Raw genomic sequence first — 20,039 nt, forward strand, 5'->3', positions numbered from 1 at the left:
GTAGAAAGCACAGAAGGGTTGACCAAACTTGAGAGCTGGGAAAGTCTGGAGCCAGGCTGAAGTTGGAAGTCCTGGAGTTATTGTTTTATGAATTTGCACGGTCACATAGTTTTTCCCAGCAAAACTCATCAACCTGTGTATAGACGCTGGAAAAAGGAGACAGTTGGATTTAGCTGTGGTTGCAGGGACCCAGCTTCAGAAAGGAGGCACATCCCAGAGGGCTCCAGCAGCAAGGGGAGAGTTCAGGGGGACGAGGGGCTCTTTCATCTTTTCCCACTTTAGGCCGATGCAACCTGACCCATACAATCAATCTTATTTCTTCCTAATCAGTCTCATTCTTTAAGAAGCTGAGGGGGTCTATCTCAAAGTACATATTTTTCTAAATGTGGGATGTGGTTATAACACTGTCCCTGAGAAAATGTCTTCTCCAAACAGCCTCCTGATGAAAAAATTTGGGGAATGCAACCAACAAAGACATAAAAAGAGCAATAAACTGGGAGCCAAGAGATCAATGTTCAGTGTTAGTTTTTTTCATGTGTGAAACTTGATCAAATTCCTTAACCTCTACAAGCCTCAGCATTGCCTTGGAAACAGTCAGTGGCCCACCCAACACACATGGCTCTGGGAGTAAATGATGCCAGGTTTCCAGGCACTTGGCACAGGGCATGCTCACAAATGTCACTTTCTTTTCCATTTTTCCTTCCTCCCTCCAACTCTAAGCTTGTGATTCTATGACTTAGATGCTATGGAAAAAAATAAATACCATGATTTTATAATTTTTAGTTTTAGCCAAGAAACAGATTTAGTATGTCCCAAACTCCATGATAGGAAATTTCATGACATAATTACCCTTACTCCATGAAATGCATTCTAGGATCTTTCTGTTCTATTCTATTTCAGTTCTAAAGATAATGCTTGTCATAACTCAATAAATTAACTTCCTAATCCAATTATGGATGTGTCTTTCAGTTTGAAAAACATGTGTAAGAAGCTAGCTTTTGTATCACTAAAATAAATTTATGAATGGACAATGGAAGGCACAAAAGCTGTACCCCAAGCACTATACGCACAGTTGAGATGAACTCCAAAACTGAAAGACATTTAAGTTTACTCGCATGGAAGCCGGCTCCCTGCTCACCTGGGCTGTGAAGTTGTCTTATGTGACCATGGACTCACAGCACTTGTTTTGCTTTGGAAACTCAACCCTGTCCTGGCAGCTCTGTGCTCACCAGGCACTTATTTTAGCATCTACTCAATGCGAACAACTCAGAGGACAGGAGACGGAAAATGGGTAGAAGAGCCCAGGGCAGTTAAGGGTCTTCTCTTTGTGGGTTTAACTCAAGAATGGTAGTTGATGGCCAGAACACATTTTTTTCAAATTATGCTTATTGAGGTAAATTTGGCTTATATCGTCATAGCTGCTATGAGGATTATTAGGTTTAAACCTCTATAAATGTATATTTTTACACCGTGCCCACCATTTGTGCCCCAATAATCCTTTACCATATTCCATTTGGTACTCTCTTTTAAACCAACTTACTAAAATGGCCTGGGATGTAGCAGTGATGCAGGGGCATGTAGGGAGTGGGGCCAATGTGATGGGTCATCTCCCCTCCTCTTGCCTTTTTGTAAAAAATCGAGGTAACATTGGTTTATAACACTTTATGTGACTCAGAGTATTATTGCTTTTTTTTTAATTAAAAAAATCATGTTTCCCTTATTGTGGCATTATAGAACTGTCCTCAGCAAAGATCAGAGAAAGAAGCAGCTAAAAGTTTACTTTTATTGAAAGCTGTTAGTGGCAGGGAATATTTTCATCCTTATATCAGCTCTGTAGGTAGCTTATTATGCCTGTTTCACTAATAAGGAAACTGAGGCTGAGAAGGGTAAATTAACTTTCCTCAAGTCACACTATTTATAAAAGTTGAAGCCTGAATTTGAACCCATATCTCTGCCTCCAAAGCTTGTGTTATTAACCATTTTACTTAAATGGTTAATACTAGGAAAGAAAAATAGATATGGCCTAATGTCTAATAGACCATAATGCTCAGCTTAGAGGCTGAGCAACTTTTATGATGAATCTTGTCATCAAAGACATCCAGCACTTTGAGCAATTCAAGGTGTAAAGGTGAAAAGGCCATCGGTGTGCCATAATGTTCCTCTAACATGGTAAAAGCAGTCCTTCCTCATCTGCAGACTGAAACATGGAATTCCAACCATACAGACTTTTCTTCAGCTCATAGCACCCTGTGAGAATACAGACTTTCCCTGTCAGAATAAAAAGTTTAGCTTATTTAAGTCAGAACAGAAAGGCAGATGAAATGAGGACTAGGGAAGGAGTATATCACTCCAAATAAAGTAAACACAAGTAGGAGCAATAGGAAGGCACCACTGTCTATGTGACTGGTGCTAGGAGCATCGCCTGGATTCCCCCATTTCATGCTTGCACAACTCACGAGGTGGGCACTGTTCTCTCCATGCCACAGACAGGAAGTGGGGGCTCATTAGCTTATTCAAGTCTGTGCAGCTCCTAAGTAGCAGATGCAGCGTGAAACCCAGATCTCTGACACCAAAGCACTCTACTTTTTGAAAGATGGAGAAATGTCAAGGAAAGGGATGCTGGCAGGCATTGGGAGACCGACTTTCTTGTATTGACGGGGCCGTCCTATGTCACGCATGGCACACTCTGCTGTATTAGGGCCGATTCTCTGTGTTTCATATTCCAACTATTATACCAGACATGTGTCCCCACCAGTGTGACCAGCAGACTGATTCTCCCCTCCTAGAGGACAAAGATGTCACGTGAGCCCAAGGTCCAACACAGCTGGGATTCAAACCTTAGAACTGTACTCTCAAGTCTCCAAGTCTGTTCTCTATTAAGAATTTTTTTAAATATTTATTTTATTTATACAAGAGCCAGGGTACAGGCCAGCCAGATGCGTGGGAGGGTGAGAGGATTCACCAGAGATAGAGTGGGGAACAGAACAGGCAGACTGACAAAATACACTGCTGAGGCGAGCAGCGGGCAAGACAGGAGAGGTCTGCTCGCCATGTGGGTTGCTCCAAGGCTGGCGGGGATCGAACTGGCACTGCAGAGGCTGCGGACAGCTTCACAGCGCTGCACTCAACTGCCTGTGCCACCAGGGAGGCCGTTAAGAAAAATTTTATAAGCTGATCCAAACCTGCTATATTTATTGTTCCTGCACCCCATTTCACCAGAGACAGAGTCAGGGGGAGAGGATCTGAGAAATTCATTAATTGATTAAGGTCCTACAGTGCTTTAGTGAGGGGCAGGAGCTTCAAACAAAGCCTCTGGGCTTACCTTGCTCTCTTTCACTCAAACCAGACTGTTCCTTTCCTTTGCCAAGATGCCATTCTTATATGTTACCAGGTCATCCTACAGATGCTTCTCCCTCCTTCAGGAAAGTCCTCCTCTGGCTCATAGCCATCTGCTCTTCAGGCCTCAGCTGAGCCATCATTTCCTCTATGACATCTAGGTGCTCCTACAGCACTTTGTAGGTCCCAAATGTGCCACTAACACATTCATTCTGCACTTAAAAAAATTATTTATTTATTTATTTTTTTAGTAAAAGAACTGGGGGGTAGGCCAGAGGTATGGGGGGTGAGAAGATTTACCAGAGACAGAGTGGTGAGCAGAACAGGTGGATCTACTGAAATACACTGATGAGGGGAGCAGTGGGTGAGACAGGAGAGGTCTGCTGCACCATATAAATGATTAGGTCCCTGATGGGGGATCAAACTCAGGCAATAGTGGTGGTAGTGCTGAGACTTAACCCCTGGGTCACCAGGGAGACCCTCATTCTGCACTCATTTACAGAGGCCCAAGCTGTTTTGCAGTAACTCAGGAGACAGCTATGGACCAAATGCTAGCCCTCATAGAGTTCACACTTTAAAGCGGGAAACAGACAAAGTAAACAAACAAATTTAAAAAAGTTGCACACCATAACATCACATACATAAATACATAATGAATCATCACATTTCATTGTCATTTCCTCTTTACTTGGCTGTCTCTCCCCCATGGGTTCCGCGGTACACTGCATGACTCTGAGACTCACAACAGAAGCCTCATGAACTCAAGCATAGCCCTCTCCCCTTCCTTTTCCCCCTTGTCCTGGGAAATTGTCTTGTTTTGATCATATACAAGAGATAACCTAAACTTTAATCTTCTGCAAAGGGTCTGTGGTACACATTTGGAGTTATTAATGCCAGTGTCATGCTTGCTTCATTCTTGTCATGTATGTATTTCTAAATCACGAGGGCCTTTATGTAGGTGGGACAGTTTTACCTAGAGAACCTTTAGATGACCTGTTAGGAGCCCTCCTATCCATAGTTTCCTAGTCCTTCAGGGGTGCTTGATGAGCAGGCCCTCCAATGATACCACACCAGAGAAAGACATTGTGATCACAAGGTGAATTCAGGAGTGGGATCAGTCAGTAGACCCCCAACATCAGGCATCAAATGACTTGGTAAGTATTAGATACCCCTTCAGCCCATTAGGACAGCCATTAGAAGAAAGCAATCAAGACTTGGCCACTATGTGGAGAAACCAGAACACTTGTGCACCAGCAGTAGGAATATAAAAAGTGTAGCCTCTATGGAAAGTGTATGGTAGTTCCTAAAAATTAAACATAGAATTACCATTTAATCCAGCAATTCCACTTCTGAGTATATAGCTCAAAGGATTTTAAACAAGGAACTTGAAGAGAGATTTGCACACCCTTGTTCTCAGCTGTACTATTCATAATAGCCAAAATGTAAAAGCAACCCAAATGTCCGTCAACCGATGAATGGATAAACAAAATGCTGTCTATACAACCAATGATTACCATTCAGTCTTACAAAAAGAAATTCTGATACATCTACAACACAGATAAATCTGGACTACTTTAGGCTTAGTGAAATAAACAAGTCACAAAAAGACAAATATGGGATTCCATTTCTGTGAAGCATCTATAGTAGTCAAAGTTAGACAGAAAGCAGAGAAGGTTGCCAGGACTTGGAGGTAAGGGCTACTGGGGTGTTACTGTTCAATGGGTACAGAGTTTCATTTTTGTCAGATGAAAAGAATTCTGTGGCTGAATGGTAGAGATGGCTCCACCTTCGTGAGAGTATACTTCATGTCATTGAATTGCACATTTAAAAAATATTTTTAAGATGGTAAATTTTATGTTATGTGCATTTTGCCACAATTACAAAAATTTAATTGGTAGGTTTTCCAGTTCTGTGTTTATGGCAGTTGCCACTGCCTAGCTATAAGTGCTGGGTCCAGAATGATGTGTTCTGAGCCTCAGTTTCCCCAGTGAGGATATACAATGAGAATGAGGACAAGGATGATGACAATAAAAGCTTTTGGTGGATTAAATGACAATAATTTTTATCAAATATCAATAAAATTCCAAGTACATATCTGACATAAATTAGAAATAATAATGATTCAATAAAATCCTATTTTATTGCTTTTGTTGACTGATAATCAATATTATTAACTTAATTCAAAAGTGAACATCAGCCTGTAGCAACCTGGGTATGTGGCCAATGTGAGTGCCTTTCAATAGCTGTTTATGTAAGCCCAGAGCAGAAATCTATAAGTCTGACCTGGGGGTAAGCTTATTTCTAATTACTGAAAACTCTGATTCTCATTTTGCTCCAAAGATATTTTTAAATGACAGAGCAATGTGAATTTGTATATAAATGCTTATCATATTAAAATAATGAATGGTTGTTTCCACTATTACAAGGAAACTTCTTTTAACTCACCTTTCTGCTTCGTCTGCTTCGTTTTTTTGTTTTTTGTTTTTTTATGAGTCCCTCATAACTTCTGCCTAATAGCCAGAATAGGTATGAAAAAGCAAAGCTAAATGCATTACTGCTTGAAAATGAGATACTTAAAGATTTAAAATGATGAACAGAAGCAGAAAGAATGAGTTTAATGCTAAGTATGTCATGACAGAGCTGATTTCCCTACTTTTAATGATTGATTTGATTTTGGATTTAAAAATTACATAAAAATGGAACCATATACTTATATATAAGTTCTCTGACTTTTCATCATATAAAAATTTTTATTTTAAATGATCTGTGGAAATTAAAAAGAAATAAAAGATTAATTCCTATTTAAAGGAAATTTTCTAAAATCAAACTTACCTTTATTACAAAGTCACACAAGATATATAAGCAATATTTTCAGGAGCAAACAAGATAATTGGTAACTCTAAAACATGAAATGCATTAAAAACAGGAAATACTAATGGCTGATGCTGAGTTTAAAAAAAGGCAAACGTTCTAACATTAAATATTACATTGTAAGGAGATTTGTGGAGCTTTTCTCCTGACTACCAGTTACAGATTTGGACCATAAACCCACACTCTCAAGAGAAAATTCTGCACAGGGAATTTTAGATAAAACATCAAATTCATTCTAAGGAAGAACTGCATCCTTTTCCACAGAAAAGAGAGACTACATTACAACAGAACGAGGGACCCTTACAGAAATATCAAAGACAAATGGTATTTTGACGGGGCCCTCCCGTGTATCAATGTTGAAAGGGATCTTTCAGATGATTGGAAGAGTAAGCTGTGAATAATAGAATATACCTGCATACCTGAAAGAGAGGTGAGACACCAGACAGAAATCAAAGCTCCAGTGGTTGACCGTGTACATTCAAAGTAGACCCAATAACGAAGTTTCTATTGTCAGGAGATGGGCCTGGAAGAAGAATGGCTGAAGTTGCCCGAAATTGTCTGCCATCCTAAGCCACCACAGCACAAGACAGTGGCGGAAGTGAAGATGACAAAAAGGAGGGTAGCGACAAGAATCCTCCCTGGAAGTTTACGTTTTAAAAGTTTACAACAAAGTCACAGGAGGCTGAAACAAAGGCTGGTGATGACAAACAGGTTACTCTTGAAATCAGAGATAAAAGTTTACGAGAGGACAAAAAACCATACCAAAACAAAACAACTTAATTGCTCACTGGGAGGAGTTGCACAGCTGAGGTTTTGAATGTTTTAGAAGCTCTTCCTATGCTTGCTGTGTCTTTAAATGTATGTATGTTCTGTCAGCAGAAGAAAGCAGCTAACAAGAGCAGGCACCTGCATCAAACAATGACTGTGATCGTGGAGGGATTTTAAACAGCTGTGCATAAACTTCAAAAGAATTTGCAACCAAATTAGTAAATGTCACCCTCCTTCCCACTAGACACAGCATTTTTAAAGAGATTAGACATCCGCTAAGCCTGCCATTTTACAGGTTACCAAAGACAAGTTTGAGGAAAACGGAAGATGGGGACCCACAAGCTTCGTTGTGGAGTGGGGGGCACCCAGGACCTTAGAAACAGGAGAGGACGGGTGGTGGTCACAGCTTCCAGAGAACAATGCCAGGGAGCCACCATCAAATGGAGCTGCCTGACTTGTGTTCAGAAAGGTCACTGGCCCTTGAAAGACCTGCTCCTACCTAGGGATGGCTCACTGGCCCCCTGACAGGGAGAGAACAGGGTGTTCCCATTCATCTCCCATGTCACCACCCCCTCCTTGTCAGCTGTGCCATTACTGAAAATCTTTTATTAGTACCATCCTGAGCAGGGCGACCAGAAGGACAAGACAGTAGCAGCAGAAAATCCCCAAAGATCCCAGCAGAGCCAGCGTTTTGGCCTCCTCTTCCCTCGTGCCCATGGGGGGGCGGGGGCGTGCTCATGGGGCCAAGCCTTTAACGTGGGCTGCCTATTTCCCATAGATGATTGGAGCTCTTAAAAATCCAATAAAATAATGATATTTGACTCTGCTTACATGTGGCCCTTGGCGCTGAGCAATCTCACACACTCAAGGTCACAGGATAGAGACCACTTTTTTTTTCCCTTGTCGTTAGAAGAACTGCCTCACCCTTCCCCAGGCCCTTGAAAAGAAACTTGGTCTGTTTAGAAATGTGCGTGTTGGCAGCCCTGCTGCAGCTCTCGCAGATTCCAAGAAAACAAGTTATTCTCCTCCGTGAACAGGTTGCCATTTGCATACAACATCTCACAAATGTCTGCCAGGAACATAAAACTGCACCTTCGTCCTTTTCTCTCTCCCACTCCTATTAGTTTCAGCGCAAGAGAGGACCAAACAAACACATAAGCAAACCAAGCAGGCAGGAGGAGGCGCCCCGGGCAGCGCACCCCAAAGTCCCAGGTCTGCAAGCAAGAGCCTTGGGTGAGAGCCCACCCGAAGTTTGCTGAGCTCCAGGCTCTCTTCGATTTCGCTCTCATCCAACGCCTCCCTTTCCCGAACATTTACAGCAGGAGCGGAGTGGGCCCCCCCGCGCCCCGACCCGACCCGACCCGGAGCTCCAGGCCAGGTGCGGGCTTCCTTTCCCGCCCGCGTCGGCGCCGATCGCGCGGTGGGACCTACCTGCCGGCGGCTGCGGCTCCCGGGCGCTCTGCTGCTCGCGTGGCGCGGGGTCTGGCTGGGCCCTGCGGTGCCTGCGCTTGCGGGCGGCGCCGGCCAGGGGGCGCTCGTCAGCCCGTTGCCTTGGCCTCCTAGCAGCACCCCAGACGCCAGCACCCCAGGACCCAGCGGCCCTCGCCCTCTCCCTGTCCTCCCGCTCAGCATCGCCACCCTCACACCTTTCCCGATCTTCTCTCTCTGCTGTAACTCCCACCCAGAGGAGGCGAGCACCAAGATGGGATACCCCGGGGGTGGTGCTACCCAGGGAGCTTGGAGAAGCGCCTAGTGTCAGCCACATGCTGAGCGCAAAGAGCAAGGGGTGTGAGACAAAAGATTTTACATCTAACCAAACTGAAAAAAAAAAAAAAAAAAAGAGAAAGAAAGAAAAAAAACCTGAAACCGGTCCTTTCAATGAGAAGGATAAAGTCATCCGGTAAAAGGAACTTCTGTTTTGTCTGTTTTTACAATAGACTTTTGAACATTGTTCTTTAAAATTACCTACCGAAGAGCTATTTGGTACAATTCTGTTCTGTGGATAATCTTTCTCAAGCCTTCCTAGGATTCTGATTTTTTGTTTCTGCACATTTTCATTTTATGTGTAATATCCTAAGTTGTGCTGCTTTAAATTTGACCGTGTTTGAAGCTGCAGTGTAGTACAAGTGTTTGTCATTGAAGACTTTCCTCCCCTGTTGGTGGTATTAATGATGATCTCATCAGGATAATTGGGGTGTTTTTTCCCCCCTAATTAGAATTAATTTGTCATTCAGATTTGGAAAATTGTGTGTCTTGTTCAAATGTACTTCTTTTGTTGCTGTAATATAGTAAAACCAAATTAGTCTGAGAAATAAGCAATGTTTTTGGAGATATTGGGCAAAAAAAGTAAAAAGAACCAAACCTTAGTACATAGCAGGCTTTTGATCATGGAAGTATAGTGTCTGTTGAAAAAGACCTCAGACGTCAACTTAAAGATGAGTAACTGTGGCAGAGAAGGGGTTGGTGATTTGACTAATTTGAGTAATTCACATTGCTACCTGTACTGGGACCCTAGATGTGGTGAATCAAACAATATATAAGAACTCAGTAAAGCAAACACACACACCTTTTAAAGATCAAGATATATTCCATAAAAATTTCATCTCCCTAGAGATGCTGTCACCCCTTGGAAGATGCTTGCCAGGAAGAGTGTATGCTGTGCCTGACCATGCTATCACCAGAGCCTGGCACACAGTAGGTGCTTGTTGTGTGTGTACTCTTGAACATGGTGGAAGAATGTCTGTATGGCTGGGAACAAGGTGGCAGAACTGAAACAATGACTCCCACTGAGGATCCCAGTTCCTGCAGACTGCAACAGGGGATACAGTCTAGTGCAGATGTTGTCCTCTTGGCTCTTTCTCTGTTCTTCACTGAAGCCTAATCACACAGAGAAAAGATGGCCAACTGCCCATGACTTCAGTGCCTAGGAGAGAGCAGCCCATCCATTGCCCATTTCTGAGTTTTTCATTTCCATTAAGTTTTCATGACTTAACCTTTGGGAAGGTTAAGTGCATATGGAGGGGGGGCAGGGGAAATTCATATGTTCTTTTAATTTAATCAGTCACTGGTTTTAAAAATATTTCAAATAATGCTAATCATTGTATTGAGTACGTGTATCTCATACATTGTGATAAGCTCTTTTGAGACAGTATTCATTGAATCTTCATAACAGTCATAACTATTAAGTCTTCATCATCATCATCTCTTTCAGAAATGAGAATAATGTGGCTTAGAAAGATATGTAGCTTGTCTCAAACCCCACCTTTAATAAAGTACAAGGGGCCTCCCTGGTGCGCAAGGGGTTAAGATGTAACCTATGAAGCTATCTGCAGCCACTGCAGCACAGGTTCCATCCCTGGCCAGGGAGCTACCCACATGGCGAAGTAGACCTCTCCTGACTCGCCCACTGCTCCCCTCAGCAGTGTATCTCAGCAGCCTGCCTGTTCTGTTTCCTACTCTGTCTCTGGTGAATCCTCTCACCCCCCACACCCCTGGCCTGTACCCCAGTTCTTATACGCATAAATAAATATTTAAAAAAATAAAGTATAAGAAACAGGATTCAAACACAACGAGTCTTAAGTTGCCCCTCTCAAGCTCAATGAATACGCTCCATTCTATAGTCAGACCCTGGGTTTCCCACTTCTCTTAGATGATTGCCTTCTGGAGAACCTGCTTCTCTGCCATTCTGTAATGGGTAGTCTACAAATGAAAACCTGTTAAGATGAAGACTGGCTCTCTTAGACAATATTCACCATGTGTCTAAAAAGGTGATTTTTTTTTCATCTAAAAGAAAAAAATCCAAATATATTCTTTATTAGGGTGAGGGGCTACTTCTAAACCTTTATCTCACAAATTGTTGTATTGTTTTATAAATGCATGGTGCTCAGAAGCTCTCCTCACCTTTGTTTCCTGGAAGAGGAAGAGGTGTTTCCTGCAGGGGACTACACGTGGGTGGTGAGGTTCCACCAACTACGTTAAACACACGAGCTTTCAGTTTTGTACTTTATCCTCCTTCAGTTTCTGCCCCAAAGTTTCCTGGAATCGTGCTGAGGGCAGACTGTGGGGCAGCTGCTTGTTTCACTTCAGCTGCGAAAGACCAAATACCTGCTTTGTCCAGAGCTAAGGAATCAAAGATTGCCATGAATCTTATCCCTGGAGACATCACATCACCATCATCTTCCTTCAACCTGGAATTTGCTTTTATTATGGACTTTGCTTTCATTATGGACTTACTTGATGGTAATGCTCTATCTCCCAAAAAGACCTCCTCTTCAACCCATCTGTGGAGTTGACCTTCCATAAAGGATTTGGGATAGAAATTAAAAAGAAAATCAGGCCTCCCTGGTGGCACAGGGGTTAAAGACAGTGCTATCAAGCTATTGCCAGCCACCACAGCACGAGTTTGATCCCTGGCTGGCCAGGGAGCAACCCACATGGTGCAGCAGACCTCTCCTGCCTCGCCCACTGCTCCCCTCAGCAGTGTATTTCAGTCAATTTGCCTGTTCTGCTCCCCACTTTCTCTGGTGAATCCTCTCACCCCTGACACCTCTGGCTTATACCCCAGTTCCTGTGTGCATAAATAAATAAATAAATCTTTTAAAAAAAGAAAATGTTTTCATTATCAGCCTCAATTCAGAGAAATATAGTATTTGGGGGAAAGTAGGATATGTAAAACAGATCATGTGAAAAAAGGATTATTTACCAGGGACATTTATGTCTCTGTGGACAGTTACCACTCAGAGAAAAGCAACTCAGGCAATTTCAGGGGTTTGATTACCAGCTATCCACTTTTCCAAAAGCCTGACAGAGATTGTTTTGAAAAGGGTCCACTTGAATCCCCAGAAGAATCAGCATGTAATTAAAGAACAGTGATCTACCCTTAAGACTTGAGAAATACGTGGTTTGAAGTGTAAATTCAGAAAATGGCAAAATTATTCTAGGAGTTAAAAGCCAAAGGCACAGAAACACAACCCCCAAAGCAGACTTTTTAAGTTCAGTTTGGACAAGGGAAAAAAAGGATTATTTTTCTCTTCCATCCAACGTTAGTCTGTCAAGGGAGAAAAAAGTTAGAAATTGTTATTCCCAGGAGAAATAAATCCTGAAGCAAAAATTGTCCTTTCCCTCTGGGAGTAAACAGATCTTGATTATGGATAATAAATTTGATATCAACTCTTCCAAACCATGAGATGATATGGTGAAAGATGAATGCAGATTTTAGCCTGAGGTATAAGGGGACAATGTCATAGTATCATAATGTGATATTTTGAATGTTCTGTTATTACCCATGCTTATTAGTGTCAAGCAAATTTTAAAATCTTTTCAAGGTAGGAAAGTTATGTATGATGTCCTCTTTAAGAAAGAGATGAATGAACATAATACTAGCTGGTATTTCTTGTGTATTGACAGCAGGTACAGTGTTGAACTTTTAATTTCACTTATTCCATTTGACTCTTACAACAAATCCTTGAGATGGGTCATAGCCTCTTCATTTAACAAATATGACAGCTGAGTCTCAGAGGTCAAAGTAATAACTCTCCAAGTTCGTTAAGCCTTTAAGTATTGGGTTATGACTTAACTCTTAGTCAGTTGACCTCCAAATCCATGATTTTTACCATCTTGCACAGAGAAACAAGAACTGAAGTTATAACCTGACTCTTAAAATTGTGAAAACATTGTGTATGTTTATGGATGTCCTGATTAATAAGATGTTCTAAGAAAAGAAACTTAAAGCAAGTATAGATGTGCAATTTGTAAATTATAATGCATCAAAATGCAACCATAGAAAATAAAACACAACTTAATTTTTAATGATGCAGAACATTTCGAATAGATCAATTTTTTTCCTAGGCATCAATTATTATTACATTTTAAAATGGCTAAGTTGAGCAGGAAAGTGTTCCTTTTACTTATTTTAGGTCAGAGATATATAAAAACACAATATTCCTGTCTTGTTTTGATTGTGGCTTTTGAAATCCTGTACACAGTGATATTTTAAAGTCATCACTGTCAGTAAAGAGAGTCTAATTGTAACCTAAGTGTCCAAATTATTAGTGAATGACGATGCTTTCAATGTTGCTTCAAAATAGTTAAAACCATGAGCTTCTGGTTTTTCGGTGTGACGTTTTGTAAATTGTAAGGGAGAAGAAAAGATCCACTATTTCTAGGGATCCTTAGACAGTTCTGGATTTGGGAAGCTTAGGGATATCAGCACAATGAGAACGGCCCACCTGGATAGAGAATTTTTTTCTGAAAGTAAAGAGATATTTATTAGCTAGTGTCATCTATACAGACTTTTTTTTTTTTTAAGATTTATTTATTTATTTATACAAGCACTGGGTACAGTCAGAAGCGCAGGAGGGTGAGAGAATTCACCAGAGCCAGAGCGGGGAGCAGAACAGGCAGAAGGACCAAAGTACACTGCTGAGGGGAGCAGCGGGCGGCAGGAGAGGTCTACGCTCCATGTGGGATCCTCCTCCGGTGGCTGGGGAGCAGCCGGGGATCGAACTGGCGCAGCAGTGGCTGTGGGCAGCCCAGCACTCAACCGCTGCGCCACCGGGGAGGCCCTATACAGACCATTTTTAATGATTCTCTTCCACCAGTGCAAAAGGAACAGCAACCTGAACTCCAAAAGAGTAGACGTGCTGATGGGAAATCCTCCCACGGAAGGATTAATAAATCTGAGGATGAATGTGTGATTCCAGGAGGAAGAAATCAAAGTAAAATGTTCTATCCTATTTATAAATTTCATTATTGCAAGTTGACACAGTGCATTTGCCCTCAGATTAGAAATCTATCAATGAAAGCAAATGACTTTAGAGTAAACCACTTTATCCTCAATCTCTTTTTTTTTTTTCTGAAGATTTATTTATTTATTTATACAAGCATTGATACAGTCAGAAGCACGGGAGGGTGAGCGAATTCACCAGAGCCAGAGCGGGGAGCAGAGCAGGCAGAAGGACCGAAGTACACTGCTGAGGGGAGCAGCGGGCGGCAGGAGAGGTCTGCGCGCCATGCGGGACCTCCTCAGTGGCCGGGGAGCAGCCGGGGATCGAACCGGTGCTGCAGAGGCTGCGGGCAGCTTCGCAACCCAGCGCTCAACCACTGCGCCACCGGGAAGGCCCCTCAATCTCTTTTTTTGAAAAGGCAAATACCTCACCTGACCCTCATGATTCACTTCTCCAACTCATATTCCTCAGACACATACTGTTTATGGTTTTATTCTCCCATTAACACACACACACACACACACACACACACACACGGAGGGAAGGGATTTTTCATTTTACAAAAGGATGTTGCAGTATGTGGAGTTATTTATCAGGATTTTGAGAACTCTGAAAAAAAAAATTTCAATTAATAGAAATTTCTAATTGTCAGTGAAGGGATGGTAACATAATTTGTTTCTAGTTGTACTGATAGCTAGTTTAATATATTGACTTATAGAGGGGCCTCCCCTGGTGGCACAGCGGTTGAGCGCTGGGTTGTGAAGCTGCCCGCAGCCTCTGCAGTGCCAGCTCGATCCCCAGCCACCAGTGAGGGTCCCACCAAAAATATATATATATATATACTTGTATAAAAGCAATTTGAAATGCTCTAAAGAAATCATAGACTGAAGGCACAGGAAAATGCTGAAATGTTTCCTCTCTTTGTGCAGATTTCCTTTCTTTTTTTTTTTTTTTTTTTTAATAGAGGCATGTTTTATTTATTTATTTGTTTGTTTTGTTTATACAAGCACCGGGTACAGTCAGAAGCACGGGAGGGTGAGAGAATTCACCAGAGCCAGAGCGGGGAGCAGAGCAGGCAGAAGGAACGAAGTACACTGCTGAGGGGAGCAGCGGGTGGCAGGAGAGGTCTGTCGTGCCATGCGGGACCCTCCTCCGGTGGCCGGGGAGCAGCTGGGGATCGAACTGGCGCCGCAGAGGCCGCGGGCAGCTTCGCAACCCAGCGCTCAACCGCTGCGCCACCGGGGAGGCCCCAGATTTCCTTTCTATATCTTCTTTTCTTACATTTACTGTGAAGGAAAAATTTTGTAACCCAAAAATACAAGGGAATTCTCTTTTTGTCCATGGTTGGAATAGTGGCCAAGTGGGACAAAATTGACCATATGTGGCTGCTGGGTGAGTCAGAGAGTTGAACTCTGTTGTATTTTCAAATTTTATCTCCTAACCCAAGCATCACACCCTTGTAGTGTTTGTCGTTAGCCCCAAATGTCGATTTGAGACTGGTTATTTCTTTAAACCTATATCAGCTCATGTATTGTCAGTAGATTCAAGCTGACATTTTCTGGTTTTTCTTCTGCTTCCCATTAGGAAGAGTCAGCAAACAGGAGAAGTGTAAAGCTCTGTATTTAGGATTCAGCATTTCATTCAGAGAGCAGATGTTTTATTTCCATTTTACACATTAAACACACATGTGGACATAGTACAGAGAGACATACCTGAATTGCCCACTACTTGAATAAAAATGTACTTTGATGAGTAAAGAAATATTTGTAATATTTAAGTAATCATTTCAATAACTCAAATTAGATATATGCAATAGCAAAAATAATAAAAAAAAAAGAGATGAGTCTTTTTTAGATCTCATATGCTCCAATTTTTCTAACTAGATTATAAATATCATGCACTATTTCACAAATCGTTTTCCTCTATGTTTTTGTCATAAAGGCAGTAAAAGGCAGGATAGTCAATCATACCCTGCAAATTTTGTGGGGGGAGGTTGATTAGATTAAAACTTCCAAAGTGTTTTGAGCCCTATCAACCTTAGCAGAGGATGCTGTACTTTGAATAATTAGCCATCTTTTATAGAGAATTTGTACCGGGCCTCCCCGGTGGCGCAGCGCTTGAGCGCTGGGTTGCGAAGCTGCCCGCGGCCTCTGGGACGCCGGTTCGATCCCCGGCTGCTCCCCGGCCACCAGAGGAGGGTCCCACATGGTGCGCAGACCACTCCTGCCGCCCGCTGCTCCCCTCAGCAGTGTCCTTCGGTCCTTCTGCCTGCTCTACTCCCCGCTCTGGCTCTGGTGAATTCTCTCACCCTCCTGCACTTCTGACTGTACCCAGTGCTTGTATAAATAAATAAATAAATCTTAAAAAATAAATAAATAAAAATTTCAAAAAAGAAATTGTAAGTTTATAGAGAATTTGTACCGTAGTGTTTTACATGTATCATCTTATGCAATCCTCATGACTGTCTGATAATGTGGGTGGTATTATTCATGTCCAGTGAGAACACTGAGGATCAGAGAGGGTAGGAATCTTATCCAAGATCACATAGCAAGTGAGCAGTGAGCCAGGATCAGAACCCAGGTGGGTCTCATTTGGACCTATGCTGAGCAGTGTTAGAGAAATCACACCACCAACTACTGGAGTTAAAAAATTAGGGGGGGCTCCCTGGTGGTGCAGGTGGGTAAGCACAGCACTGTGAAGTTGTCCACAGCCCCTGCAGTGCTGGTTCGATCCCTGCCAGCTGCGGAGATACCCACATGGTGCGGCAGACCTCTCCTGTCTCACCCACTGCCCCCCTCAGCAGTGTATTTCCATCAGACTGCCTCTTCTGCTCCCCACTTTGTCTCTGGTGAATCCTCTTACCCTCCTGCACATCTGGCCTGTACCCCAGTTCTTGTATAAATAAATAAATCTTAAAAAAATAGGGGGGCCTCCCTGATGGCGCAAGGGGTTAAGATGCAACCTATGAAGCTTTCCTCAGCCTCTGCAGCATGAGTTCGATCCCCAGCCAGCCATGGAGCAACCATCATGGTGCAGTAGACCAATCCTGACTCACCCACTGCTCCCCTTAGCAGTGTATTTCAGTCAATCTGCCTATTCTGTTCCCCACTCTGTCTCTTGTGAATCCTCTCACCCCCCACACCTCTGTACCCCAGTTATATATACATAAATAAAACCAAATCTTTAAAAAAATTAGGGGTCATATTCTGCATGCAGATTTTAAAAAATGTTTATTATATTTTGCTGTGATAAAATTTGTGCATTCACTTTCACATGTGCATATATACACACACACACACACTACTAGAAATTAGAGAAAAGTACAAGGAGAAAAAATAATTCAGAATTGCACAATCCAAAGAAAATAAACTTTTGGTGTATTTCCTTACATTCACTTATCTATGCATAATTTGGGGGATTAAAAATATGAATATTCATCATGGAAGAATTGAAAAATGTAAAAATGTATTTAAATATTTTAGATCCCTCCTAATCTCAAAATATAAAGATAACTATTAACACTTTGGTATCTTGAGACTGAAACTGAAACTACCTACATCACACCATTTTGTAAACAGTTTATTACATTTTCATTGGTGGTTTGATTTCTACTTGATTTTTTGATATTTTACTATTCAAGAAATTAGAAATAAGATTTTTCAAGAGATGACTGGAATGTTCTAGTTGCTCTAAATAAGACAAGCTACTTAGTTTCTACTAAAGGACACAGAATTATTCTCACACACAAAAATATCTTAAAGAATTAATAATGATACTGTATAAATCTGCCCTTGAAACTCCACAGAATGGCTTAATTTTCTTTTCTTCAAATGTAACTTCTCTTAAGCAGTTTCCACTGCACAGCAAAAGAAAAATGTCAGCTACTGCTTGCTAATTGGATCATGTGCTTTTAACCAGAGGAGTGAGCGTTGGGTCAAACTTAAGCAAATGATGTTGAACTGCCACATTAAATAAAAGAATTTGAGTATTATAAAATTCAGGAGCACTGCAGAAAGACAGATTAAATTTTAATAACACTAAGAAAGTTCCTCTCCAAGTCAAATGTAAGAATGCTGTTCAACTTTCTCTCATATGACAGACCTACCAAAGGAATTTAAAAAGGCAAAAAAACCTCATAACTTAAAAAGCCTCCCAGTGACACAACTGCGTACAGCACATTGCAGCTGCTACAGTTTATTTTGGGGCTTCCACTTTTACTATGAATGAGGAAGAGCCAGAGTTAAAGCAAGGGAACAAAAAACCAGCTGAAAGTCTTTCAGTACTGACCATTCTTGAGGTCACATGAACTTTTCATGCCCTTAGGGTCCCAAAACACCAAAAAGAATTTTAAAAAATTTGTGCATATATTTGTCTTCCCAAACCTGTCTACACTTGCTGCCTTTTTGGAGATTCCCTTTCTCTTTTCCATGCAATTTCATTTTAATATAATATAGATCTCATCCATGACTCTCAACTTGAATTCTTCTTTATTTCTTGCTAATGAAAGAAAATTCCAAAAATTCCATGATCTACTTTGTGGCTCCCTGAACATAGTGAGTCCATTATGTACATTATGGGGGGATGTGGAGAAAGCAGAATTCTCATGCAAATTTGTACCACTTTGGCAAACTGGGAGCATCTGTTAAAGCTGAGTATATGAATATTCTCCTGAGCTAAGCGCTGCACTGAGTGTACAAGCCACAGAAATATGGACATCTGTGCAGTGAAAGGTGTGTGCAACATAATCATGGAAACATGGTTTTCAGTTGCCTCATGCTGTAATCAGCCCAGTGTCACCCATTTTAGGATCCCAATTAAATTGTGGTTCTTCAGCCAGAGGACACCATGCAGCAATGAAAATGCACAAACCGTAGCAGCAGCATGAACGGACCCCACAATCATGATGCCAAGTCAAAGGATTTGGGTCTAAAAGAACACACACTGTGTGATTTCACTAACCTAAAGTTCCAAAATAGGTAAAATGAACGTTGATATGAAAACTCAGATCATTTGGTCATTGGTTACGGCACTAGGGAGGCACGTGGGGAGTGCCTGGCAAGGGGCATAGGATGGCATGCGCTGTGCTGGGGGCATTTTAATCACTTGTTATAGGAGGTGGTTCCATAGACATGTCAACTTTGTAAAAATTCATCTGTGGCTTGTGTTCTCCTCCATATATGGCAATACCAATAAAAAGGTTATTTTCAAGTGGAATTTAATATCATATTCATAAAGCCTTTCATGGGAAGCCAGCAACAGGGTCAGGGTTCCTTGGGAATTGAGGGAGTGAGACTCTGGCAGGTGTGTTCATTCTCTCACTCTCTCTAGCTCTCTGTGTCCCTGGCTCTGTGCTGTTCAGCATGCCAGCAACTTAAGCTTAATGACAGCGTGACTCCAAGCAAGTTGTTAGTAGCTTCAGAATCCTTTTGTCTCTTTTGATGAGGGAAGGAGTGGGACAGGATAGTGCCCGGGTCCCTTTGGACCTCCACTACTAGGATGCTAGGCTCCTCCTCCTCTAAGAGGCTTCCCCTCTCCTCGTGTTTTCACAGGACTCTGGCATCTCCTTAGTCATTCTCTGCTGCCCCCTGGTCCCTAGTACAGAGCCTTGTACAGAGCATGTAATAAAAAATATTTGTTGGATCAAGGCACAGGTTCATTGAAGTGTGAACTCCACATTACAGTCTGTATAAATGCCTCAAAATTGTTTTTTTAAATGGACTGTTCTCAACTTGGATGAAAGGCAGTTTGTGCCCACGTTTAAATGGTATCTAACTAAGAACACACCTGGTACGCAGGGGGTGGCTGTGAACCACTTAGCAGTAGCTTTTGGAGGTAGCACGTCTAAGAGATTGAAATGTCATGAGGTAACAGCATCAAGTGTAAATAAAGTCAAGAAAGGATCATGTGGAAAATTTTACTTAATATAATTAAAGATAAGGTTTTTTTTTTTTTCCTTTTGAAACCTTTGTCTTTTTTTTTTTTTAATCTTAAATTTTATTTTTATATTCCCCCATACAATTGCAAACGCCCCATTCTGACCCCAATCCTTCCCCTCCCGCCCCCCACCCCCAAAAAGTGTCTCTGGTTCATAGTTTTTTGTTGATTTTGATTTTCACTTTCTTATATTCATTTTCCTGGTCCCTTATTTAAGTTTTCTAGATTCCTGCTATGAGTGAGACCATCCGGTATTTTTCTTTTTCTTTTTGGCTTATTTCGCTGAGCATGATCCCTTCCAGTGCCATCCATGTTGCTGCAAATTGCATGTGTTTATCTTTTTTGAATGCTGAGTAATATTCCATGGTATATATGTACCACATCTTCTTGATCCAGTCATCTACT

General features: G+C 41.8%; 1 protein-coding gene and 1 long non-coding RNA gene across 3 annotated transcripts in view; one reads left to right on the forward strand and one right to left on the reverse strand.

Annotated features, from left to right (window-relative positions):
* The window catches only part of PRKCQ (protein kinase C theta), a 115,401-nt gene extending 106,961 nt beyond the window's left edge, over positions 1-8,440 (reverse strand). For both annotated transcript variants that reach the window (XM_037510574.2, XM_037510573.2), the window contains exon 1: positions 8,407-8,440. The gene's annotated coding sequence lies outside the window, so the exon portion shown is untranslated. The remainder of the gene's footprint in view (positions 1-8,406) is intronic.
* LOC119244663 (uncharacterized) overlaps positions 1-20,039 on the forward strand; it is a 223,656-nt gene that overhangs the window by 61,734 nt on the left and 141,883 nt on the right. The window lies entirely within an intron of this gene.

The sequence above is a fragment of the Talpa occidentalis genome, unplaced genomic scaffold, assembly GCF_014898055.3.
Source record: "Talpa occidentalis isolate TD23 unplaced genomic scaffold, MPIMG_talOcc4v2.1 talOcc4.14, whole genome shotgun sequence".
Classification (NCBI taxonomy): domain Eukaryota; kingdom Metazoa; phylum Chordata; class Mammalia; order Eulipotyphla; family Talpidae; genus Talpa; species Talpa occidentalis.